The sequence below is a fragment of the Dermacentor albipictus genome, unplaced genomic scaffold (assembly GCF_038994185.2).
Source record: "Dermacentor albipictus isolate Rhodes 1998 colony unplaced genomic scaffold, USDA_Dalb.pri_finalv2 scaffold_21, whole genome shotgun sequence".
NCBI lineage: Eukaryota > Metazoa > Arthropoda > Arachnida > Ixodida > Ixodidae > Dermacentor > Dermacentor albipictus.
In genome coordinates, this window is record NW_027225575.1 from 4,374,069 (window position 1) to 4,401,142 (window position 27,074).

The following is a 27,074-nucleotide window of genomic DNA, read 5'->3' on the forward strand; positions in this document are numbered from 1 at the left end:
TGATGCTTGCCCGATGGCTGGCGCTTTAATTATATATCAGATTATTTTCTCTACTGCTCTGTCAGCAATGGCATGGAAATAGCTAAAATGTTCTAAGGTGCTGGGAACTCCGCGTCTCTTTATAAGGCAGGATTCTTTTTCGTTATCGAGATTTACTTGACAAATTCACAATCTAAGCATCACAAAATTAGCCGGCGTTGCGCGCACCCGGTCGTTCGAGCGAACGTGTTGCGTTCACTAAGTTGGCATGGGCGCCATAGGTTGCTGCCCCCGCCAACGTTCTTAGTTCTTTTACGTTGGCACCCGCTGCGTTTACCGGAATTTTTAAGTATAGTAACTCTATGACTACCACTCTGGAACTGGAACGTCATGGCTCGCGTCTCGTTCGCACGCGCACCGTATGCATGATGTGGCTTGCTTCTTGTTTTTGGCGGATGTTTAGAAGCCTTAAGTTGCGGACACTGCGATGGGCCAGTGCTTGATGACATTTGCTGCCCAGCTGCTGGTGCTACCGCGACGCACTTGGAGCACAGGTGAGTGTCGTGCGATTACCCGTTCTCTCGCTGACACTTGTAAAAACCAGTTGTACATTCGAGCTGTGGTCGATGTGATCTCGAAATTCGTAAGAACACGAAACGGTTGACGCAGGTCTCGCAGTGATTCGCGGGATAATTGATTCGTTCGTGCCTTCAACAATTACTACTGCAGTTCCTACGCGTTGCACCGCTGTAAAAAGAACGGCGGCAGCTTCCACGCGCCAGCAATGCATGCACTCAACTAGTGTGGATGTCGTCCTGTGATATTTATCTCGTGCGTAGGTCTTTTTCTCTCCATCTCTATGGGATGGCTACGCTGTGCACCTCTTATTTACCCATGCAACACATGGCAACATTTAATGACCTTTCTCACTGCTTGCACTGACAGCAACAGGGGCGTCAGAGGCTTTCATTCGTTGCAGTGAGATAAGGAAAGCGTAGTTAAAGCGTACTTAAAGCTGCTTAGCAGCTCGTTTGTGAGCCGTGGAGTTAAATCACACAATGTGTAGGTTGTGAGCGAGCTGGTAAACGAACCCACTTTACTGAGCTGCTGTCGCTTTTACGGGAACTTTCAACATCAAACATATATGGGTGTATGAATCTGCTCACCAAGCTTTCTATACACGTGCGTTGCTTTCATTCATAGATCACGTGCGTAGCTTTGCAACTGTGATCGACATTGTAAAAACAGCAAGAAGGCGGATGACAGAAATAGTGTGTCTGCTTTAATTGTCGTCTGTGCTGTTTTTAGAATATCAACCAACTCCATGCACTCGTGCTGTTTACACCTAAAACATTTTTTTTTTCTTGTTGCATGAGGAGCATTTGCCTATAATTGGGGTAGTAAAGTTGGCAATTGTCCTCCTCCCAGATCGCTGGCTGTGTGCAAATTTGTCTAATTTGTTTCACTGTATTGCTGTCTTCACAGCTTCTGCTTATTTCATCTGCCCGCACCGTATATTTGTTGTGTTTATCAAGACCTGGCCTGTCAGTGCGTCATTGAAGACAAATGGACACAAGTACTGGTTCGTGTTGTGTTGCTCAATCTGAACCTGGTATGTATATCCATTCGCTAAAAAGGTATGCTGCTGCTTCTAATGCACATACTGCTTGTCTAAAGGTGGATTTAATTAGTAGTGGTTTGAGTGATGCTAGACACCAGAGAATTATTGTTATATAGAGGTGGAAAAGCTTGTCCACAAATTTAAGGTATGGAGATGCTTAATCATTTAAATGTTCTAAGTTGCCACGAAGTATTACACACATTTAAAATTTTTGTCGCAAAAGAGATAGTAGAACAAGAATCTAAAAGAAGATGGGCACATTATGACTCTCCTGCACTCTTAATGCAAACATGGCCTTGCTATTTTTCATCCGTTGCCTCATGCATGATTTCATTGCGATTGCTCCTCGTTTTGCTATATTGAGGTACCTTATAAATTCCCTGCCTTCACGAAACAAAACCAGTTGGAAGTCTGTGCTTTGTGTGTGCATCTATGTTTCAGTTCACGTCCTGTCTTCTTTGCTCAGTTTAAAATTTTGCATAACCAGCTGTATAGTTTGTGTATACGATGAGTAATTAATATTATGATGACTGCAGCACAGCAGTGGTCTAGTGGCATAGTGTCGACCTCGTATAGAGGAGGTACTAAATTAAAAACCTAGATATGCCATAAATCGCGCAATCAACCCTTATCCCTCGATTTCCTGCAGCTGCAGAGCACTTGAGCACTGCAGCAGTCAGACATGCTGTATATTGGAGAGTGCCAGGAATTGCGCGATCGAGACAGGCTGCCACTGGTAGCTTTTTGGGCTAGGTGATACCTCAAATGCGTCCAAATATTTTTATGTTTCACTATATAAACCTTTATAGACTGAGGAACTTTTCAAGAGTCAAGTTGTTACGCACAAAAGAAAACTATCGCTAAGTAGTGACCCGTTTTTTGTTTTGTAAGCCAAACAAATTGCATCTATCTGACGTTGCTTACTAACTCTTTTTTATCTAGCTCTCCGATACAAGCACATGCATGCACGTATGTTTTCAAACAAAAATATTGTGTGGAGCCATGTTTGTGGTAATGCAACTGCAAGATAAATGTTATGTTGCATGACTCTTTGGTAATATTGATAAGTTCTAGTGAGTTGTGACAAATCTTTGACAAATGTTTGGCTGTTCTTTATCCGGTTTCTGCTGAGTTCAGGGAATTTCAGGTCAACAGGTACCTTTTTCCTGTCACGTGAAGTTCTCTGTAAGTTCTCTTTAAAACCCTAGGACTAGTATGACAGAAGCATGTGAATTGAGAGAAAGTGCACATGATACAGAATAGTTCATTTCTGCCTGCCCTCTTTGTTTTATAACTGAATCCCTTGTTAAGAAGGCAGCAATAAACAGGTCCACAGCTTCCTGCCCACAGGCAAGTAGATATGCAGTAGCTGCCTCGGCGATGGTTGATATCTCCATTTTTGTGAAAGGCAATGTAAGCTACTGTTCTTGCAAGCATTGTGCAAATGTGGCTCGCCTTTAAGCACCCAACTTTTTATGTCTAGAAAAAAGAAATAAACGTTCAGCATCCTTAACTTTTGGTAAGCTTAGCACTAACATGCAGTGTTAACATACAGGTTAGGTTACAGAAAGCACTAATAATTGACAGCAAACACTGCTTAGATGGTGAAAAACATGTGAATGAGATTATTTTATATTTGGCAACAACTTTTTTTGGGCATAGGAGGCTAAGCAAATGGTGATGTAGCAACACTGTGAAGAGCGAACAAAATGGATGACTGCCTCTGCAGCAAAATGTTGTGTGAAGAACATTTTCCATGCTTTTTCACTACCTGAGCAAGACTACAAGCAGTGCAGGTAACTTTCCTGGTGCTTCATCATGTGATTTGTACATTCGACTTTCGTTTATTCTACCCTCACAAGACCGACGGGTCGAATTAAAATGCAAAACCTGTTGAAACACTGTTTATTCATTTGGCAGTATGTGCTTGAGTAACATGCCTCCGAAAGGAACGTGCACCAACTTTCTGTTTGTCCAAACTGTAAAACTAAAGCAGAAAGGACTTAAACTTCGAACCAAAGTAGAAACCTAACACATACCAGATTTTTTAGATTGGCAGCTGATTTTCTAAAGTCAGCTTCACCGTACTACAGCCATGATATGCAGTAAAGCATATGAATGCCGTAACCGTGGTTTTAGTTTCGCAAACAATTGTACAGCTAGGCAATTTATGGCTCAATTTCCTTCGAAAACAAAAAGTGGCCATTAGAATCAGATACATACCACAACAGGACATTGTCAGCTACCGTTATTGCTTGAAAATCTTCCTTGGGTGGGTCAAAAATAGGCATTTCAAACAGGAGATGGCATTTGTTCACTGTCCGCTAAGCTCTGCTCAGGCAGACGCTGCCACTAAAAGCGGTTGTTGCTGGGGTGTGGTCAAGTTCGCATCATCCAGTGAATGTAAATTTTTGGATCGAAATAACGAATGTTTAGGCCCATAGAAATGCATGGGCTGGCGGCCAGGATCGAATTAAGTGAAAAAATTAAATTAAGTGGAGTCGTATTAATGAAAGCTTACTGTGTACTCTTTTCTGTTCAATAAGGAGTTGGGTGATTCCACGAGAGATCAACACGGGTCAAAAATTTCATATTTTAGATTTCCTTGAATATTTTATATTTTATGTGCATATCACTAGGTAGCACTAAAGTGAACGTGGCTTCTTTGCCAAATGAATATTTTAGGAGGAAAAAAATAACGCCGTTTTATTATGTCTAATTACGCTCGAACCGCAAGTGTGACTAATATGAAATCGAGCCTTGAACTACCATCACTAGCATCTCGCCGTAAGTTTTATCGCTTGTGTCTTTTTCACCGCATATTTCAGCATCGTTCTCTACACGTTGATTTCATCTTTCCTCCCCAGTACGTATCACCACGCATTGACCACCGACATAAAGTAGCCGTTCCTTTTTGCAGGACTTCTACTTTTCAATATTCATTTTTTCCCAGGACTTGTGAAGAGTGGAACCACCTACCTACCACTACTGCAGAAATTACAGACCATCAACATTTCAAAAATGCTTTAACAGTAACTAATTAGTTCTTTACCTCATGTTATTTCTCGTTTTTTCTCGTTTGCTTGTGCTTGCCTGTATCATCTACTCATTTTACATTGTTTCGTAGTTTGGTGATTTGTATTGATTTGATTTGTTAATTAGAGTATTTGTATTTGCATTGGTACATTATATAACTCCATGTATAAGTATCTTTTCACAGAAATGTTTTTTTTTTGCCACTCCCCTCTGTAATGCTTCGGCCCTGAGGGTACAATTAATGAAATGAAATGAAAGAGAATCTTCAGTGTGGAGGTGCCTATTTAATGCACAAGGTATTTTCACAAATTCACAACGATGTGAAATACATTAGGTTACAGCTACAAAGAATACATTCTTGTGTGTAAAACCTAGACGTAAAGAAGGGTCAGCTAGTACTGTTTCAGGCTTCCTTGCAAAACGGAAGTGTTTTTAAAAAATTGCTTAATTTCCTACAGTCTTCAAAAGTTGCTATATTTACGATTTTTTATCAAATAAACCAATACATTTAGACTTTTGAAATTTGCTGGACTGTGAGACCTTAACCTATTCAACAATTGTGCTGAATATTTTTGCTGTATCACAAATTACCATTTCTACAATTCGCCTCAAATTTGAAGTTTTGATGAAAATGAACGCTATTTAAAAATGAAAAGAAAAAAAACCCATCGTAAATTTTTCTCGAAATCTCGTAAACAACTATTCACAGGCGCGTGAAAAAGAATATTAAAAAACATGTATTATTTTATTTGTAATCACAATACAGGTGGTAGAAATTAGAGCTTTTCCAGAATGCAGCAAGGTGCTAAGAAAAAGGGACATCGGGATAAAAACTGCGTGCATAAGGCTCTGACTTGCCTAAACTTTACCGTAATTGCGACGTAAAGGCAGTTTTGGTAAACTAGAATTATTTCAACCACGCCGTTCTAAAATGTCTGAATTTCCTACATAAATTCGTCGAGTCATGCCTCTCCTCGGCCATCATTGGCTCCCATATTTAGTTCACGCTTTCAGATCCGGCTGCTGTAAAAATCATCTCTTTTGATCGAGTTGATGGAGTGTAGAAGACTGGGAAGTGAATCCATGGGAGGCGATGAATTCTTACCGGAAGAAGCTGAAGATAGCTAAGGGTCCCTATCTGTCCCTATCTTCAAAGAGGGAGACCGAAATGACCCTTGCAATTACAGGCCGATATCCGTGTTCAGTACCATTAATACTATATTTGAAAAAATTCTAACGCATCAGTTCCACAAATTTATTGATAAGTATAAGGTTATGTGCCCACAGCAACATGGCTTTTGTCCGAATCATTCAACTTCGTCAGCAGTGTTAACGTTAACTCAAATGATTAATGAAGCTTTGCAAAATAATATACTTGTATGTGTCATATTCCTGGACCTAAAAAAAGCATTCGATACAGTTGATCACAACATACTCTTACATAAACTACAACATTATGGCTTCCACGGTCGCTCATTAGATCTTCTTACTGATTACCTTCATGAAAGAATACAAGTAGTAAGAATGAACAATATTGCATCATCGCCTAAGCATATGCGCACTGGAGTCCCTCAAGGATCCGTCCTTGGACCCCTTTTATTTTCATTATACATTAACGACTTCCCACTTATTTTTGGTACGAGTGAAACCCTTATGTACGCTGACGACACTTGTATTGTAGTAACAGCCGATAACACTTGTGATCCTGAAACTAAAGCAAACGAAGAGTTGAAAAAAGCAAGTGAATGGTTCTCAATGAACAAACTTATGATTAACGTCAGTAAAACCAAGTATATGGTATTTCAAATGCGTAACAATACCTTTCCTGCTAAATCATTAAATTTAGAAATAAACGATTTTCCATTAGACGAAGTCAACTCATTTCAATATCTTGGCGTGATTTTCGACAGCAATCTGCACTGGCAAGAACAAATAAGCGCAGTTTGTAAAAAGCTCGCATCAGGATGCTATGCGCTCTCACGAGCACGGCATAGTCTCGATACTAACACACTGTGTATTTTATATTTTGCACTCATCCGTAGCCATATCACATATTGTAATGAATCATGGGGTACGACATACAAAACTTATCTTGAACCTGTACGCAAACTTCAAAAGCGCGCCCTGAGAATAATTGCCCATTCAAGTTACGATAAAGCAAGTCTGATTTTATTTAATAGAATGAATGTGTTGCCGTATGACAAGATACACGAATTAAAAATGGCCACGTGTGTCTTCAACATTGTTAAACACAACCTCCCTTTTCATGTTTCTATATTTTACTCATCTTGTCGTGCGACCAGAAATCAAACGTGCGGTAATTTTAATCTTCCTCCAACTAAAAATATTTACGAACAACGTTTGCTACAGTTTTCAGGGTCAAAAAAAAATTTTGGAATAAACTACCAGCAGAAATGAAACAAGCAAATAATTTTTCATCGGTACTTAAGAAATACTTGCTTAGCCTCAATAATGCTTTTCAATGGTAACAATCATGATGTCCTTTCTTTTCTTTAGTAACTCGCTGACACCTGCAGTGTTTCGATTTTGTCTAGGTTAATATTGTGTGTTCATAATAATGCAGAAACTTACCTGCAATCCTCCTAACTAGTGTATTGTATTTACTTAGAAATGTTTAATAGTATAAGATGCTTTTCACTGTTTCACATTTCATTGTGTATGCTCGTGCAACTTAATGGTATGCGACAAATATGTGTATGCACGTGATGTATCTTAATTGCTTTGTACTTGCAATTGTTATTCATTTTTCATTGGACCCGACACTAGCCTGTGGCTATGGGTCCAACCAGTTCTGGTATTTCTGTGTGTTCTATGTCTGCAAATAAAGAATTGAATTGAAAAAAAAAAAAGACGAACTGGGAGGTAGAAAGAAGTGCCACTTGAAACTTTGCGTCGCGTTCATCAGCAGAAGTCGGATTCGCGACGAAGGAACTTTCGCCCGGTGCTAAAACGAATTCAACTCGGTGGCACTGCAACGCCCAAATCTTACTTCGTTTAGTGCAAGCGCCATTTGGACCCCTCAGGTACCAAATGCGGCATGTGCACCGAATGGTTTGCCAAATTTATAGAAAACCTATGACATGTGCTCTTCGTACCAAAAGCGAATGCACTTGTTGACTCTGCTGCCAAACCAACTGGAGTGTGGAAAAGTTCAAGCTCTCATTCCAAATTTGTCAGCCTACATGACATACAAATCCTGACGCTGGCACAAGAACCGTGGAATGTGGTCAGCACCAGACGCACCTGAGAGAACACAGTTGAACCCAACAGACGTTTAGACCACTGTGGAATATTATACCAAAGACGAGCATGGATGTGCTCGGCAGAGTCCCAACAAAAAGGACGTAGTATCTGTTTTTTCGCTTGATGGAAACACAGTATGCTGCCAAGAGATTCATGACCCGCTCGATGCGGGAGATATATGGTCTCTTTAAGGAAGCCAATTCAGATACATCTATTGGGCTCAAAGCTTTATTCTCTCCGGCCGAAATGGTTTCTTCTTGCTCTACAGGAAGTGTACCTTTGCATGTATTGCGCCGACGCCACACAGTGTGTTTCCGCGCTAGAAGAGCTGATTGAAGGTGCCTACACAATTACCCACCTCAAAGAACTATGTCTTTGCACCTCGCCCACGACCGGTTCTTACCTGGGCGATTGTGATTATTGTGCAAATGAGGATGCTTTTACTACTACAACTTTGGGAATCCCTGAAGAGACAGAGGTAAACAATGCGGTATGGAAAAATGGCGACCTCGTCAAAAAGACAGCACAGGCTACTACCTTTCTCCAGGAGCTTGGTGCATGGCTTGTCAAGTGGATCACCCATGATTATATAAGGGCATTCAAACATCAGCAATACACGACGCCAAACGGAATCAACAGCATGGATCCTGTGTCTGACTTTGCAGAGAATTGGACAGCTGTTATACCGAACGTCGTACAATCATACCATTGGCACAAAAAAACAGGTCTCGCTATTTACGTGTGTCGTCACGAGTAGAGGATCCATTCAATGTTTTGCTGTCATCAGTGATGACGTATGTCATGATACTGCACACGCTTGCTTTGCGCTGGAAGAAATCTATGAGTGCATGAAGGAAGAACGTCAGCTTGGCAAACATGCTACATACGTGTCTGACGGCGCCAGTATAGCCATTTCGAAAACAAGTATCAGCTTTAGGAGCTGTCACAGAACCAGAACGTGTCAACAAAGTGGCTTTTTTCGGCCACAGGACATGGCAAAAACGCTTGCGATGGTGTTGGTGGCTTAATAAAGCACCAAGCCTCGCTGTACAATCTCGGAGCAGACAGTCATTAGGTCAGCCTCTGAAATGGTGGCGCAGATGACCGCAACGCTGAAAACCGTAAGACTGCTCTGTGCAGATGTGGATGAAGTAGAGAACTTTCGCCGCCTCAAAAAGAACCAGTGGAAATCTTTGCCACGTGTTCCAGGCATACTGTCTTGGCACATTTGGTTAAGCGAGCCTGACACCACGAACTTCGATCGCGTTGTATTAGTGTCTCGCACTGCTGCAGGTAATTGGAAAAGAATCGAGCCTTTCTGAGTGTATACAGCGGGTATGCTCGAAGTTCCTTGTGCCCTCTCCCTGCCTCCATGCGGCATGTGCGGATCATCAACAAGTGTGCACTGACAGGTCCGTAAGTCAACAGGCAAGCAACTGTGCCACTTAGATTGGATTCGCTCCATTAGAACTGCGTGATCTGGCCCTCTGGATCAGCTGGTCCTATAGAAAAATGCGGAAAGAGCTGCCAGTACTGCAGCACTTCGTTAACTTAGGACGTGTTCTCAACACGCTATTATCGTTGACCATTCGTCAGTGGTGCTTCAACAACTATCCAATACGTTGTATACCAGCAAGTTTGGCCTAGAGTTCATCTGGTCCTGCCAATACTTCAATGAAGAAATAAATGCTCTACTTGAGGCTTTGCACAGAAGGCAAATTCCTCAAGAGTGCGCGGACCAGGTGATGTTTCGCAAAAGACCCAAGTATCTGAAAGAGGAAGTCTCGTGCTCCTTTCCAGCTTTTCTAAGAAACTGTGAACTTTCCGACGAGTGGTGATCCTTAGGGACTGTGAACTTTTTATTATATAGTGTTCTAACAGTTCCTTTCTTTTTCTTTTTCTTCAGGGGCGGTAAAATAAGCAATCGCTGGAACTATCTGCCAGCTAACCCTGCCTTAACCAACACCATATCGTCACTCCCACCACCGCCTCTTAGGTTGTATAATGACGTTCATGTAATGACCAGTACGACATTTTTAGAGGCATTTACCTGCCGTACATTCTGTTACCTGTGTACATTTATACAGAGTTAACTGTTAATTCTGTAGCACACAAAGAAATAAAAATCCTGCATTAACAGAAGGCACAAAAACACCAACGCGACAAAGGAAAGGATGAGAACAAGAAATTTCCTGCCAAAGCGACGATCCATTGCTCCTGCTGATGAGGCTTTGTGGTGAATGATTAGAACCGTATTGCCGGTATTGGAGCCCCCCACACTGCAACAATTCCTCTTCGACATTCCTTGAAGCTTTGGCTGCACCACACATGCGAAGGGTGTTGCCTATTTTGCTCTGAAAACGTGAATAAGACAAAAAAAAATCAATTATGTGGTTTTACGTGCCAAAACCACTTTCTGTTTATGAGGCACGCCGTAGTGGAGGACTTCGGAAATTTCGACCACCTGGGGTTCTTTAACGTGCTCCTAAATCTAAGCACATGGGTGTTTTCGCAGGCAAGTCAGAGCCTTATGCACGCTCTTTTTACCCTGATGTTCCTTTTTCTTAGCACCTTGCTGCATTCTGGCAAAGCTCTCATTTATACCACCTGTATTGCGATTACAAACAAAATAATGCAACATGTTTTTTAATATTCTTTTTCACGCGCCTGTGAATAGTTGTTTATGAGATTTCGAGAAAAATTTACGATGTTTTTTTTTATTTTTATTTTTAAATAGCGTTCATTTTCGTCAAAACTTCAAATTTGAGGCGAATTGTAGATATGGTAATTTGTGACACAGCAAGAACATTCAGCACAATTATTGCATAGGTTAAGGTCTCACAGTCCAGCAAAATTCAAAAGTCTAAATGTATTGGTTTATTTGATAAAAAATCGTAAATATAGCAACTTTTGAAGATTGCAGGAAATTAAGCAATTTTTCTAAAACACTTCCGTTTTGCAAGGAAGCCTGAAGCAGTGCTAGCTGACCCTTATTTACGTCTAGGTTTTACACACAAGAATGTATTCTTTGTAGCTGTAACCTAATGTATTTCACATCGTTGTGAATTTGTGAAAATGCCTTGCACGTTAAATAGGCACCTGCACACTGAAGAATCTCGTTATTTTTTTCCTCCTAAAATATTCATTTGGCAAAGAAGCCACGTTCACTTTAGTGCCACCTAGTGATATGCTCATAAAATATAAAATATTCAAGGAAATCTAAAATATGAAATTTTTTACTCGTGTTGATCTCTCGTGGAATCACCCAGTTGCCATTTTAATATGTAGTTTTCTTGTGTCAGTGTGACAATGCTGCTAAATTTAGCATTTATTGAAATCATCCATTGTTTTAATTAAAAGGACAAGTTACAAAGTAGGGGCACATTTTGAGACTTGAAACATTTGCATATATAAAGGCAAGACACACTAACAGCTGCCCGATTAACATAAGTTGGCTGAATTGTCTGCATAGCATGTGCTTGCTTTTTTGGAATGTGGTCATTCTGTAAAACAAAGCTGCATTTGTTTCAAATAAGTTGCTGAACTATTGCTTGTGTGTTTTCCTGTGCACTATTCTGATTGCACTTTTGAAAGTGCAGTGTGTGACTACAGACTGAAATGCACAAGACTTCACTTTATCATGCCAGGAAGCATTTTGGCTTGACAAAGGAGCCTTAACCCCTTCAATGCACACACACTTTTTGTGTATAAACGAATCAAATTTAAGAGACTGACGTCTTCTCATGTATATTAAAACCTGGCAATGTTAAAAACAAAGTTAAATTGCACAAATACAATTTACTGTAAGTATTGGTGCTAAAACCTCATGCGTGTGCATAGTACTGTATGTGCATGCAGTGCTGGCTGTGCCTTGGTAGAGCCCTGAAACAGCTTTCACCACACTGCTTGCTTCAGCATTGCTGTGTTCTGCAACCTGAGGGCAGGACTACAAATCATCTCCAGAACTTCAGTAGCGCAATCGACAGCTATTTCTGCATGCTTGATGCACTCCTGGCCACGGACTTTTCGTCCTGTAGGCAAAATAGATGGCCGCCTCGGACGCCGTTTTGGGAAGATTGCAGCGTACCTCAAGAGCCCCCTCACAGTGCTTCACCAGCACGTTTTCCAGCGAGAGTTGCTAGGGGCACAATAATTGGACTTTGCATGGTGCGGCACAATACCTTAGAATGCTGCTGCTTCTGGCTCCCATTTACAATGACATGCTGCTTTGCACCTCAACATGGAGCAACCCCATTTTACTGAAATTCTAAATTATTCTACTAACATGGTGTGGTTGTGACTTATGGAACACCAGAATTAAATTAACCTAGATGTTTGAGAAGATTCAAAAGAAATTTTCTTTAGTGAAGCAGGTCTGGGCACACATTAAGAATCGCTCAAAGCACACCCAGCTTTCAGTGGCAAGGTGTGGTTGTAAAAGCTTCCATGTGGAACCAGATTAATATAAAAAAAATTCAGTACAAAAGTTAAACATCAGTGTTCCTTTACATGTAAGCATGAGGGACGCGTCTTTAAAGGCATAATCTAAATCCTGTATAAATATTGATGAATATCAAATGGCCCTACATCTAAGGAAGTTATAGGGTGTTAAGACAACAGGAAGCCACAAGATGTTTGTTGTATACTATTCCTATTCGCCTAGTGCACTGCCTATAGAGGCACCACTGATAGCTACCTAGTGGGTGCTTCCAACAGTATGCACGGGATCAGTAGCAGACGGCAACCCTTTGCAGCAAGGATGGCTTAAATTCGCGGCTGCGATTTCACCTTTGTTCGGGTGCCAGACTGCTTCTACTGCAGTGGACAGCTGTAGGGAAGACGCTGACCTCTGTGGGAGCGGGTACGAGCACAATGTTACCGGTGTTTGGGACAACATGGTCCACATATGTACCAGGTGCGTCTTGCAGACAAACGCCATGAACCCCATTTACATGAAGTGGAGCTCATGTTAACTAGCCGATACATTTTGTTAAGTAATGCGATGTCTCGATCGTAGTTTTTTTTTTTTTAAATTCTACCCTTGCCATATTGCTGCTTTCCATAATCACCTGTCGTTGATGCAGACTTCTCAAACATATCCGCACGGTGCGATGTCTGCACATGTTGTGTGATCTTTCCGCCTATGAATACAAGTGACATCGCCGAATAAGTGCAGTCAGTCGCCTCAAGAAGAGTAATTGCAAATTTATTGATGGAAATGCGCACACTAGTCAACGAAGTTACCAAACGCACGTATTAATGAGAGCACATGTTAGCACTGTACCGCCGATGCAATTCTGCTGCATACGCCAATAAACTGCCGTTCCCGCTGCAGTTTTTGCAATTTTAGTTCCCCAATGGAGCTGCTTGGACACTTACAAAGCTGAAGTCTGACCAACATTTCATTTTTTTTAATGTTACTCGAGAGAGGTTCCATATGGTAGATTTAAAGGCAAAGCAGCACCAGTCAAAGTAGATGAGCGCTGGCGGCAAGGCTGGGTTTAGCCCTCTGCGGCGTAAGCATAATAAGAAAGAATTCAGTTGAGTACAAAATTCACATGTAAGAAGGGACTATGTTGTGAAACAAACAAATCACTCATCGTGTTAAATCTGCTTAGACAGGCATCAAGGTGTGATCACTTCCCAAATGTGATGCGAACTTTTCAGCGAAAAATGGAACAAAAATATTGTATGCAGCAACTATTAGCGATTCTCGCCCTGAACTACCTATTTTCTAAACACATTTCCCCAGAAACCACACTATCTAAGATGCCCTTGGGCGAAAAGAATAAAGCGGTTAAAGGGAAGCTGAGGAGTCTGTCGAATTCAATAAGACGCTCATATATGGATGTGGGAACCTTATAAACCATGAAGGTAACATTTTGGGGGGGATTTTTCACTTAGGAGCGACGCAATCGTCGGTTAAAATTGCGCTGTAGCTCAGCCCCCTGTCGAGCGGCGCGCGCTGCTGCTGACGCTGACGATGCGAGCGGAGACCGGAAACCGCGGCTTAGTGACGTCAACACTGGTGTTCCGCTCCTTCGCAGTCTCCGCGACCATGCCTGACCGGGCTTATTTCTGCTTGCGTGCCGTCCTAATCTGCTTCGCTCTACCCTACATTCCTTTATTTGTGTGTATATAGGAGTGGTAGTTGCCGTGCACAGCATCAATTGAACTTGTAGGCCGATCATGCCGGCGTTCTGTGCAGCCTACGCTTGCACGAACACCAGCGGCCGCGACAATGTTCCATTAGCTCCTGCAAGACAAGAAGCTTTCAGCTAAGTGGGAGGCTGCTGTGAAGCGAAACAACTTCAAGCGCTCAAGAACAAGTATTGTGCTCTAACCACTTCCATGACGATTACTACCAGAGTTTATCAATAATGCGTGCTTTGAGTTCTCCTAAAAAAAAAATTTTAGCACGCTGAACGGAAGGTGCATGTTTATCGCCCACCCTTGACACAGGTTTCATCGCCAAGCGCCGCGAATTTTCTATTCGCACGTGTGTTGTGAAACAGCGTGCATGCAGCTACCATAACGCAGTGCAAGCGTAAAGTTTGCATGTGTTGGAAAGCCTGCTCATGCCAAGACGCTGCACTCCCCCTTCTCTCGCACACATAAGAAACCGTCCATCTTATGTAGGCGACGGAATTTACCGGTTACGAGTAGCGCGCGGATGGCGCGCTGATGAAGGTTCTATACTACACGTGCTACAACAGCCGGTAAACTTTTCCCGCGTTTAAACCGTCTGTGTAGATTGCCGGCAGCTTTGGGGCAGCGCACAAATGCTGAAGATCGCATCACCGCTTACGTTCTACGAGAAGGCATGCAGGAACATAACACTACAGTTGTTTGCCCGGAAACGTACTCACTGGAACGCTGAATGCAGCTTAGCAAAAAACATACTCGCCAAAGCACATTTCCAACACTAAGAGATACTAACACTTCGCCTTCGTTCGCGTGGAAAGCAGTGCTTGCACCAGCATCTTTTGCTTCTTGGAGAGGCCGGCTCTTCGCAATCGGCTCGTACATGTAGTATGTACAAGTATAAACCCCTTACAAGTGATCTTGCACACGACAGCAACAGCGCTGCAAGTGAGGCGATGGCTGTCGCGTTCACTCGTCGTCTGCAAGCCGAACCATTGTTGACGTCACGAGGCGCCCGACCAATCACAAGCGGAAACGAGGTGCGCAAGCTGGGCGTGTCTGCTGCTGCACTTTTCGTCGAAATAAAATATGTTTGCACTTTCTTTCACTCAATTTCGATGCGATATTCGAATTCAGAGGGTTGAAAATTACGGCGTACTGCTCTTCACTCATTTTTTCTGGAAAACCTTTCAGTTTCCCTTTGAAGAACCACTTGCTTGGTATCATTCCGATAAGACACAGCGTGATTTATACCCTTTACAAACGAGGCAGGTTGACAATCTCGCAGTTCAAAAGAATCGGCAAGAGTTATGCGTGAAGCAACTAGCAACAGTTAAACGTGTGCGAAGGCACGCATAAAATATATGTAAAAACATGAAGTGCACGACAGCTAGTGTGAGAATTTACTGGGCCACATAAAACCAACAATTTCAGTTCTTGCAAACTTCAGTAGCTTTAACATACAACACAATGTGCTCATGCAGTCGTGCTGCCTAGCTAGTGCAACGCAGTAAAGAAGTGGAAAACAATATAAGTGGCAAACGGCATTCCAAACTTTAGTGAAATGCCTTTAAATCGCATGCTACACTGCAGACGAACTTCGTCGCTTGTGCGTCTATGATCGAGTGGGAAAAAACACCAACGCGACAAAGGAAAGGATGAGAACAAGAAATTTCCTGCCAAAGCGACGATCCATTGCTCCTGCTGATGAGGCTTTGCGGTGAATGATTAGAACCGTATTGCCGGTATTGGAGCCCCCCACACTGCAACAATTCCTCTTCGACATTCCTTGGAGCTTTGGCTGCACCACACATGCGAAGGGTGTTGCCTATTTTGCTCTGAAAACGTGAATAAGACAAAAAAAAATCAATTATGTGGTTTTACGTGCCAAAACCACTTTCTGTTTATGAGGCACGCCGTAGTGGAGGACTTCGGAAATTTCGACCACCTGGGGTTCTTTAACGTGCTCCTAAATCTAAGCACATGGGTGTTTTCGCATTTTGCCCTATCGAAATGCGGCCGCCGTGGCCGGGATTCGATCCCGCGACCTCATACTCAGCAGCCCAACACCATTGCCACTGAGCAACTACGGCGGGTAGTAAATAAGACAGAGAAATGACACAACAAACTGCGGCGTGCGGCTGACTCCTCTCCCGTGTCTTCTGTGCAAGGCCGCCACCAGTGGCGCATCCATTGGTGCGCACTACGCGTATAAAGACAATATAGGGCAACAAAATAGTTCAGCTGAAGAATTCAAGACCCTTGCCATTTGGCAGGTTCAGTATCACTAGAGATAATGAAGGCCAAGCACCTTAAAATGCATGCCCAAACCTCATCAGCATTGCATCACTTACTTCAAATAACTTTTATTTTGTCACTTTTCCAGATTAAAAGTTCTCGAAACCTGCTAGGCTGGTTTCGAGAAATTTTCGGGAATGGTTTGGTTGCATTCGAATGCAGCTTAGTCAGTCTTTAGTGAACTACACCCATCTTTACTGACATGCAATTAATTAGATCAAAGCAGATGCTGTCAAAGTGCATGTGACAGAGTGGGCAATCCTGGGTGATGCTGCCAAGAAGGCAGTTGTGAGCTTAATGCACGCAGCAGCTGTAGCGTATGAAAAGCAGCACTTAAATTTTTTACACACCGCAGACCTTTAGCAGGGCTTGAGCTAATGCTGGTCATAATGTACTATACTTTCAACCATATATGCCCATTGTCATCCCTTTTTGTTTTTTTATATGGTCATACAATTTATTCCCGCTGTGTACAATCAAAATATTTGCCAAGGACAATAGAAATGGTATGATTGGAAACTGCAGAATTCTCCCTGGCTGGTTGCCATGTGAGATGCTTTGTGAGCTGGCATTTGATGTCTAAATGTCAACTGCTCTGCAGGCATACAAAATGGGCTTTGGGATACTCTTACCACAAGAAGAGAGACTAGAATGACTTGTCTGTGATATATGGCACATACCCATGACGAGGGATCAGCTAGGGCTCTCCATGAATACATCAAATAGCTTTACATTCCCACTAATTTGATAGTACATAATACTGATATGTAACAAAGTGAACAACAAATTAACTGAAAAACGAACAGGTCTTCTGTGATTGAGCCACAAGGGGAAAGATGGGAACATTTGTGTTAATTGTATGAAAAAAAATGTGCTTAAGATATCATCCTCCCTGCAGCAACAGTATGATTATGCACGAACTAGCATTACTCTTCAGGGACACCCCAGGCTGCTCACACCATTAGCTACAAGATTTGAAGGCCAACATGCAAAAGGGGTAGCTATCTCTTCTTCTTCATCATCTTCTTCTTCTTTTTTTTTTGTGCTGAATACCTTCAGCAGAAAAGGAGGAAGCTAGTCTATTCCACATCCTCACATGAAACACTTAGCAATATTGTTACAAGCCATGTTCGCACATTTAAGGCACTAGCAATGTGATGGAGACAATTGAAGAAGCATTCATGTTCCTATTCCCATTGCAATACAAACCTACACTTGCTCATATGAAGGTGCATGTGCTGAATTCAACATTGTAGAATACTAAATGGCACCGTGTACTGTTATGAGGCACATATAACAGACATTCCAAGGAAGTGCGAAATATTTGTAATCCAGTAGGGGAAGGAGGGATGCACTGCTGGTGTCGACAGAATTTGGCCAGTCAGAAGGGCAAGACGCTAAATACAAAAAAAAAGACCTGCCAGCCCACTATGCAATGCTTTTGCCAAACTATCTGAAACTTCAATGTGTGCAAGTCCACAATGACCAAGAAAAGAAGTAAACACATTTCTTGAAGATGGAATGAAAAAGAAATGTTGCGACAATTGAGAAATGAGTTCTTTGTACTTTCTAGTGGCATACGGATAGAGACAGTCGGTGGGCACAATTACATGCGACACATACTTCTGGATCTTGACTTGAACTCGTGGCAGTGCTGCAGAGACAAATACCACACTCCCACTTCTGAGAAGCATAAGTTACAATGCTGAATTGGAAGGAAAACTGCAAACACTTCTTCAGTAGTTCAAGCATCTGACTGGTAAGTAGTTTAGCATGACTAGGGGATAATATAATCAATTTCACAAATAGCACAATTCCAAAAGAACTGGCATGCTGCAACTATTTTTGCTAAAAGTCTGCGCGTGAATACAACCTGAGATAGCTTAAATCTAGGTCGCATGGAATTGAAAAATGTAGCGGCGAATGTAACACTGAAAATTGCTATCGTGAACACGAGCAAAAACTCCAATTCGAAAAGGTTTGCTCAAAAGGAAAACTTTCACGGCTGTAACCCTGCTGCCTATCGCGAGTTGTAAGAAAAAAAAAAAAGCCACACTGAGAAAACATTAAGCCGTAAAATAAGCTGCAAGATGAATACACACTTAGTCGATATTTGAAGCAGATCGTTAGTGGATATAAAAAAATGTGCAGTGGATAACGGTGAAACATATGGTAACCGACTGACTGACGAAAGTAAGGCTCACAGGAGAAGTTTTTATCTACACCAATAATGCCGCGCCTACTGTGCAATTAAATTGCCCGCTATGCGCAGCAATCGCACCCCATTGAAGTCGCTAGTGCGGCGACGTGCTACTTGCTATTTCAGGACAACGAAAAACAAGGTATTCACCTAAGTACAATGGCGGTTTACTTGTCGGCAAGCTGTTAATTCACATATGGCGAAAGCAAATGTCACAGTCAAAGCCCACGACTGCACAAGTCAAACTGCGCTTGCATGAATATCGTGCATTTTTGGGTCCTTTCAACATGCGCAAAACGACTTGCAGCCAACATGACGGCAATGGCTAATCTACGTTCGAGAGTAGCTGTTTCAAAAAAGCAAAAACAAGCAGCAATATGACATCACATCCTGCGAAAAAGAGTTGTTCTCCTTTCTCACCTTCTCTCGGCTCAGACATGCACAGCGACTACGGAGCCCTCGGGGGCGACATTCAGGCCTTAGCAATTATTGTATGAAACTCTGTGGCATAAAGCTTTGTATAATAATTTAGGAAGTGTCTGCTTTCACCCGGTCGACAGAACACAGGTGTTAGGTTCACCCAAATGTCACGTCTAGGATGTCACATCCGTTCTTTGTTTTTCGCATCCAGGATGTCACATCCGTCTTTGGTTTTGGCGGCAGAATGGCAAGCTCAAAGAGGAGCTACGCTCAAACAAGTGAATAAAGATGTGGATTGTTTATTTTTTGCGGCTTGTGTTAACGTAGAGCGTAAGCTATCCCAAGTACTTCACTTTTCTGTCCAATGTGCATCTGCTATGCAAACCTATGCTTTCAGCTGCCTGATACTTCATTGCCAGGTTACTTGCGAGCTTATTTTCCTTGTGACGCATCCTATGGACCACCGCACCAGCCAACCAGTGCTACTGTGTACTAGTGCCAAGAATGCATATTAGATGAAACTGTTTATCTTAGGTCCCTTCAGACTTATTAAGAGCCTTTTTCAGAATCACTCAAACGTAACATTACTTGGTTATGGTGCTGCTACATGGCAGAATTTGTAAATGGCAGATGACCGAAGTGCAGCATGTACGCGTGCTTGTTTAGAGAAAATAAGAGTATTTATCATTTATCTCCCAGTGGAAACGCACATTCTTACGCATGGTTCAGATCTGCCGTCTGCCGACTAAAGGCGTTAGTGAATGAAGTTGCTAAATGAGTGCTTTGCGGCCTCACTGAACGCGCGGGAAACAGCGCTCGTTTTACAGCCAAAGTAATGTTGCTGCGCTGTCAGTAGCCATTCACTGATAACATTTCTCTGCAGCATAACACTCGAGTGCTCTGTGCAGGTGTGATGGAGGTTGTGTGTGTGGTCGGTATGTGTGATTTTCTAGAGAAAAAAAAGCATCATAAAGTGCATGATCAGTCTGCGTGGTCATCTGTTCTACTAGAGTGAGACAATCAATAAACGATGCAAGCATGGACATACACATGTTGCTGCCAAATAAACTTTAAGGTGGGTCCATTTAATACTGGTGATTTAATCATGGATGAAAGACGGGGATGTTCTCTTTATGTGCTTGCTTCAAAGTGGGATAAATCAAAACTTGACCGACCAATTTTATTAGTGTAATAAGGTTTTGCAAGAAAGAGTGTTGTGTATTGCTTCGCAACTAGTGACTTCAAGAGTGTGGCATTGTCTCCCATCACGTGTACTTCTGCTGCTGGAAGTGATGTTCATGTTGTGCTCAACAATGTTTGCTTCAAGAACCCTCTGAGTGCTTACACGTTGATATTACAGCCACTTGTGAATTCTGGTCCTAATGTAAGCATTAAAGGGTTTTAGCACTCATTTTAGTGATAATGTTAGAGGTTAATTCTATTGTGTATATTGTTGACTGACACGAGAAACTGGGTCTGGTAAATTTTACATATTGACACTAAGAACCTGTGGGATGACGAGTTTACACAAAAAGAACAGTGCAGGTCCCATCATATACGTTGGTTGTCCTTGCCTTGTTGCACTTTGAGTCCTTAACATCACTGTCGGATATTTTCCATCTGGTCAAAATGTTAAACGTCTATGGTAATTGATGTCTACACTTTGTAGCACATATGCCTTTGTTTGCTATTGGGTGCACATTCAATATCAGCTGAAAAATCTTCCCCGAAGCCCAGTGCGCAGACCGCTTTGATAGCCTTGTCGTGGAATGTCACTCAGTGATGTGCACAGCTGTGGCTGAAGTGGGTGTGGCACTTTCGCATGGTGCAGACATGGTGGTTGGTGTACTAAATAAAGTGTGTCCGATTCATGCACAGCTTACCACACCATGCGCCCCAGTCATGGTGTGCTGTACCATAGCCTTCAATTCTTTGGTGCAAAATCATGCCGCTGCACCACAGTTCTCAGTTGTAGCATGGCACAGTTGATGTACCACTGCGTTGCAGGGAACCGTTGCATCTGCTGGTTAGCTGGTGCTGCTGAGGTTCGCAACACCATGGAAACGATGCTCATAGGGGTGGTCTTTCCAGACAGTGGGCACTTCCACTGGGCGTAGATACGCTTGCTAACCTCTTCGACAGGGTTTCAACATGCAGCTAGAAAAGTGTCCAGCACATTGAAATTTGTTGCGGGCACTGTTACTTTAAAACCTCGTTAATATGTGATTGGCGAAGAATGTGGATCAGGTATGCACTAAGCGATGTACTAATTAACCGACAATCACAGATAAGTGGCTGTAAACTTACCGGCCAAAAAAAACATGTTAATTCTCACTCAAACATATAGGCAGACAAGTTTTATTTGCGGGTAGGCAACAAAAAGCTTTCGATTTTCACTTGCCGCCGTAGTGGCCTTGCTGTGATGAAGGCATCTTAAAACTTGGCAAGTCCACGAGCCAGTTTCTCCATCAGTCCCCACTTCTCTGCGAATGCCGTGATGATGGTCAACGCTAACCATGTCGGATACGGAAGGGCCATCATCCACGTCGTCATCCATGATGATGATGTAGAAGCTATGGGAGCAGGAAACATCATGGCTACCATGTTTTGACGTCGGTGGCAACTGCAGTATGGGAAAGGTCCGTGTGCCATAATTTTGCTATCTATGGTCTGCAAGCACAACATTTCGCCAATGTCACACTTGTACACGCCGAAAAATGAAAATGAAGTAAATACTATGCTTTAACCATTTGGCATGCATTAAGTGACTACGGCTTAAGTGGTCAGCCATTACATCAGATTGAATGGTGACATGGCAGGGGATTCATCACAACCACTATATTTAAATTGTAATTACTTATTAAGTGGGTACATATTAACAAAGTTTTTCTGTACAATGGTAGTATTTATTATTATTATTCATTTATTTTTTTTAAAACTCCTGGCAGATTTGCTTGACTGTCCATGCTTCAGACTGAGCAGGCAATGTTGTTTATGGCGCAACTTTGTGGAATTGGTTTAGAACTTTACAGAAAATGTAAGAAGCTCGCACTTATTCATAAAAGCAGCCATATGCACAAGGCCACTGAGTGATCCAACCAAGTGAATAAGATGTCCTTCACCTGATCGCTTGATGGAAAAGTACGTGCAACATGCCGTATCAGCATCCATGGCACTGTTTATCTGCTGCACCAGTACCACTCCGCCTTTGCAGCACCTGTTCTGTGTACCGCACAATTGTCTATTGCATCAAAATGATGTCTACATTGACAGCTTTCTCATTCACCTCTGCAGTCAACACAGGGTGCCACTGTTTCAAAGAGTGCTTTGTTGAATCTTTCCATGTTGTCAAAAGTGATCAGAAACAGAATTTTACTTGGACTTCGGTTGATCTTCATTGACCACATTTGCCCTGTGATCATTTTTGTGTCTATGTCATTTTATGGCTGTTCGATTCGTCAGCACCATTTGAAACAGTTCACATGGTGCTGAGCCGTGCCATTCTTTTCAGTGCTTCATTGATAATGCCTTCTAAACCTTGCAATTCATTTCAAAAGGTGCTTTGTTGGTTAGCAGTGTTTCAGCACTCTTCCTCGGTGGAGCACGTTTCATGCATTGCCACCTTGGTGCAGAAATGCAGGTGTTAATCAGCATTGCAACAGACGATGCAGCAGACAAGACACCATCGAAACCCCACTTACACACATCTGCTGCATCTACGCTATGCTCTGTCTGTTGTGCTTTTGCATGCATATACACTAGCATGTTCTGTATTTGCCATTAGGCTGCGAGTCAGGGGTCTGTACTGACACTACTTCAGATTAAATATGCCTCTGTCAATACATCTGCATTGGGTAGTTTTCTTGTGCTATTATTGCCTTGTAAAATTGAATACAGAAAAGAAACAATTGTCTGCATTCTTCTTAACAAAGGCATGACTAGTTCATTCCAAGACACTGATGTTCACTTCTAGGGTGTACTTTGCTTTTAGAAAAATGCTGTCTGATCATCTGTACCGAAAGAATGGTTTTTTATTAACATACAGCACATACTGAAACTACTTCTGTCACCAGCAGAACTAACCGTACCATCCCAAACATTTGCTCATTTCTCTACATTATTTTTTGTGTCCAGTGCAAATGGGACATTGCTTTCCACTATTTTTATCACCAATGACCTCAAGACATCGACTTATATCTGTAGTTCAGGACCCGTCACTGTGCTGTACTCTGCCTCTCAAGCTTACGCAGATGAACTCGAGCTAGAGTAGAGGTCTGGTTTGTCTCACCTGCACCACCTGAAACAGTTTATGAGGTGCTTCACTCTTCCATTAATTTTAGTGGTGCAGCAGCGGTGCGCTCTGAACCCCACCATTTGTTTCAAAACATGCAGGACTGATTAACGATTTTGCTGTATCTGGTGTACTGTTGGTGCTTAATAGGTGCAGCACACAGGTGCTATTGAGACCCTGTTTCACGCATCTGCTGTGTCTACGTACATGCGCGGTGTGTTTACACCTCGGAAACTGATCATACCCACAGTTCAGGAGCTCTGAAAATTACGGTGCACATTAATCACACAAAACATGATGCCTGCGCTTTGGCATTAATTTGAAGTATTCCATTGTGCCTGCGCCGCAGATATCGAGCTGCACTAATTGCTGAACTTTCACACACTGCCTTGAACTGGTTCACCGTGGTGCAGGCGAATGAAACGGACCTCAGATAATTTCTGAACTTCTGATGCACCACCTTGAACTAGTTTACAGTGGTGCAGGCAAATCAGCTAAACCTTTTAAAGAGCCCCTCACCAGGCCACATAACAAATTTCGGTTATACAATGGAAGTTGTTAAATGCCCTCTAGGGAGCGTTCTGCCGCAATAATTTTTCAGATTTGTTTATTAATAGCTGAGATAGAAATATTTCAGTGCCGCAAACCCATGATTTCAGGAGGCGAGCGCCACTGCCAAGAGAGACACTCTCTCCACTTTCTGTGTCTAGACGCCACACGCAAAATTCCTTCCCTGCGTTCTCCCATACCAGAGCTCAAGTATCGCCTACAGCTCTGCCATATACGTAGCGCACTTGTGCGATATGTGTCGACTCTCCAACTGGGAGATGCCAGAGCTTTTAAGGTTGTGATCCCTAGTACGTAAATTTAAACTGTATTATAAAAGCCATTTTTTTTTCTTGCATGAACGTTTTGATCATAATGACATCCAGCATGTGTAATATTTAAAACGGAACTGCAGCTAATTAGTCTGCAACAAATTTCTACGTCCAGCCAAACTTTTAATCACTGATTTGCACAATTTCAGCTCACACACTCAAAGCGCAAATCCAGTGTGAATGAAGCTGTCACATGGGCATAGAGCTCAGAACAGCTTTAACAAACATCACCTTTGTACTACTGCTTTGATTTTTCTCGTGCGACATTTTCTTGTGGAAAAAATGTATCTGAAACATTGTATTGCAATGAAAGGGTGTTTGAGGCCTGCTGTGAAAGTTCAAGAGCGAATTAGCCATATATTAAAACAATTAGCTGAAGTTCAATGTGCACATCACAACAGAAAAAGGCTAAGCATAGGTTTCAGTTTCAAATTAGTATGGCTATTGAAAATGCCATTCAGAGGGATATTCAAAAGAACAAAACTCATTGGCATGGCTTCATTTATTCATGGCAGCGCATTCAAGTTTGTTGTTGATTAACAGGTGAATGAAGGCAATTCTTGCATTTTAGAGTCCCAAACAGTCACATGGCAATGTTCGCCAAGCCTCACAACATGGAGCCACCTCAGAATTGCACCAAACAAACATGATGGATGCAGCCAGTGTTGCCAGATAACTGCATTTTGACTATTCTGTATTGTTTGCATTTCTTGTGCAAAAAAACTCTTGCAGAGAGTTTTATCTTCAGTGGCCTTCAGTTGATGTCATCTGGTACAGCTAGCGCATGCGTTAACTCCATAACGCGCCACCAGGATGGTGACACTGTGTTGTGGGATGCTTCCTTAAAAGTGGGCAAGAATATTCTAAAGGAAAATGTGAGATGATCTCAGTAATAATCAAGGCATTCGGCATGGGAATGACCCAACCCTGGAGGTAACTATCAGATGTGGAAAGGCATTTATAATCCTAAATGGCACCTTGCACAAGTCCCAAGTGTCAAATGTAATGAGTATCATGCATTGAAAGGGCTAAGGACTTCTTGTACATGCAAGGGAACACTACAGGCAATTGATAGTAGTTGCTTAGATGTACCACATTAACAGGAACCAAATGAACTTCCTTAGACATAAGCATGCTGCAAATTCAAGGACTAGATGAAGTTTCAAAGAAGTAACCGCATTTCATGTTGGATAGGAGTGAATGACCGTGGTGCACAAGATCAGTGACAAAAACACTAAATGCAGTAATGTGTCTATAACATATCTTATGCAGACCCAACTAGCCTGGAGTTTCAGTGTTCTTTGTCAGTTCATTTAAATAGTTACTACATTGTTCATAGTGCAATATTGCTCTACAAGGCATAATGTGCAACATGTAGCATGCTAACCCTCGTGGCTCAACAACTACTGAACTTAAACCTCAATAAGCTGTGGAGCTTCCTTGTACCTGTCATCGTAACCATACCTTTGCTCTTGAAAGTGAACCTCTTTAGTGAATTTGCTTGTGTATTCCTTTTTCTTTAGGCAAGTATTTTTTTACATGTTAATGTCTCAATCCTGCTTTCTCTTTCCAGAGCTAAAACAAAATGCCTCTTAATTCAATTTGATCTTTTGACCTAGGAAGCCGTCAACTGGCTTCCTAGGTCGCACAGCAAGCACATGCTTTGGGCAAGGAGGGAGCCAGCACCATATCTACGTCAGCAAGAACATCAGTGCAGAAAATAAACATTTTCTGTGCAAGTACCTATGTTTGTATGCTGCCAGCATGAATTAATAAGTTTCTCTTGCTTTCACATGCAGGAAGGTTTATAGGAATAAATAGTGACTGCTGAATGCCCAGGAAAAGCTTTCAAGCCTTTCTACTTGTACAGTGGTAAAGTACATGTGTACTGTACTTGAACTTGAAAATACAGAAACGAAAGGCAACAGGCACAATGCTCAAGGCAGCAGTTGTATAATCGGTAGATGAACACTACTAGCTGCACTGTCCAGTTTCGTTCAGTTTAGCCAGCTAAAGTTGAACTCGTACAGACTTAGGAATGTCTGCTGAGAATTTTAGCATAAACAGTATGTGTGCGCCCTTCAGCAGCACTACAAGCCCAAGGTTTGCATGTGACTGTCCTTGGTGTTATTGCAGTATCTACTTCAAGTGCTTGAGGAAATAATGGAGAATGACTCCAATTTGCTACGAATGTGTGCAGTGTCGATGCAGAAATTAGAAGATAAGGTTGTAAATATGCAGGACAAGAGATGGTGAGCCTGGTTATAGCATGAATTGAAAATTTGTAGACCAAATGCAATATGAATACAATTTGCGAAATGACATCCATGTGTGGGAACTGCCTATGTGAAAGGAGAGAAAGTGCAACACTTGCAACCTACCAACACAAAGATCACTCCAGTGATCGAAGGATTCTGTAAGGGTTCACTAAGTGTACCGTCTACTTCAGCGCACACTGATTAGAGTTCTAAGCTGGTAGAGCAAGCAGCAATCATAAGTGCAGGCGCTCATGCTCTATTCATTCAGTATGTGCTAAAATGGACAGTCCACTTGGTCAACCCTTACAGAATAGCCCCCCAGGGCTGTGGAAGCACGCAGTATGTTAAGCTTAAATCTGTGTGGAGTGCTACCTCCAGCTTATGTGGCAAGTCCTCCTGTTTACCTGTTCCTTTCCGCTGAGAGCTGAGCATGGCCTAGGTTAAGTCAGAAAAAGCAACCAGTGGGACCTCCTTAGAATCCAAACTATTACTATTTGCCCCATAAAGAGGACAGTGCAGCCTAAAATGACACTTGACTTGGGCCATATTTTTTGCAATTGCCCAAGAATATTGGGATTTCCCATCAATTTTATCCTTCCTACATCACATAGTGAACCTGAAAACTTAACGCTGTTGCGCGGAGCGACGAAGGGACAGGTCTTTAGTGAGAAAATAGCACACGATA

General features: G+C 42.3%; 1 long non-coding RNA gene across 2 annotated transcripts; it reads left to right on the forward strand.

Moving 5' to 3' along the window:
- Window positions 1-21: 21 nt before the first annotated feature.
- Window positions 22-25,876, forward strand: LOC135918739 (uncharacterized). Of its 2 annotated transcripts, XR_010569755.1 has the most exons (4): window positions 22-533; window positions 1,465-1,591; window positions 3,263-3,396; window positions 25,705-25,876. It is a non-coding gene; the product is annotated as an uncharacterized lncRNA (long non-coding RNA). The 2 variants fall into 2 exon arrangements; XR_010569756.1 differs by lacking the exon at window positions 3,263-3,396 and having other exon boundaries at window positions 25,705-25,873.
- The last annotated feature ends 1,198 nt before the right edge of the window (window positions 25,877-27,074 follow it).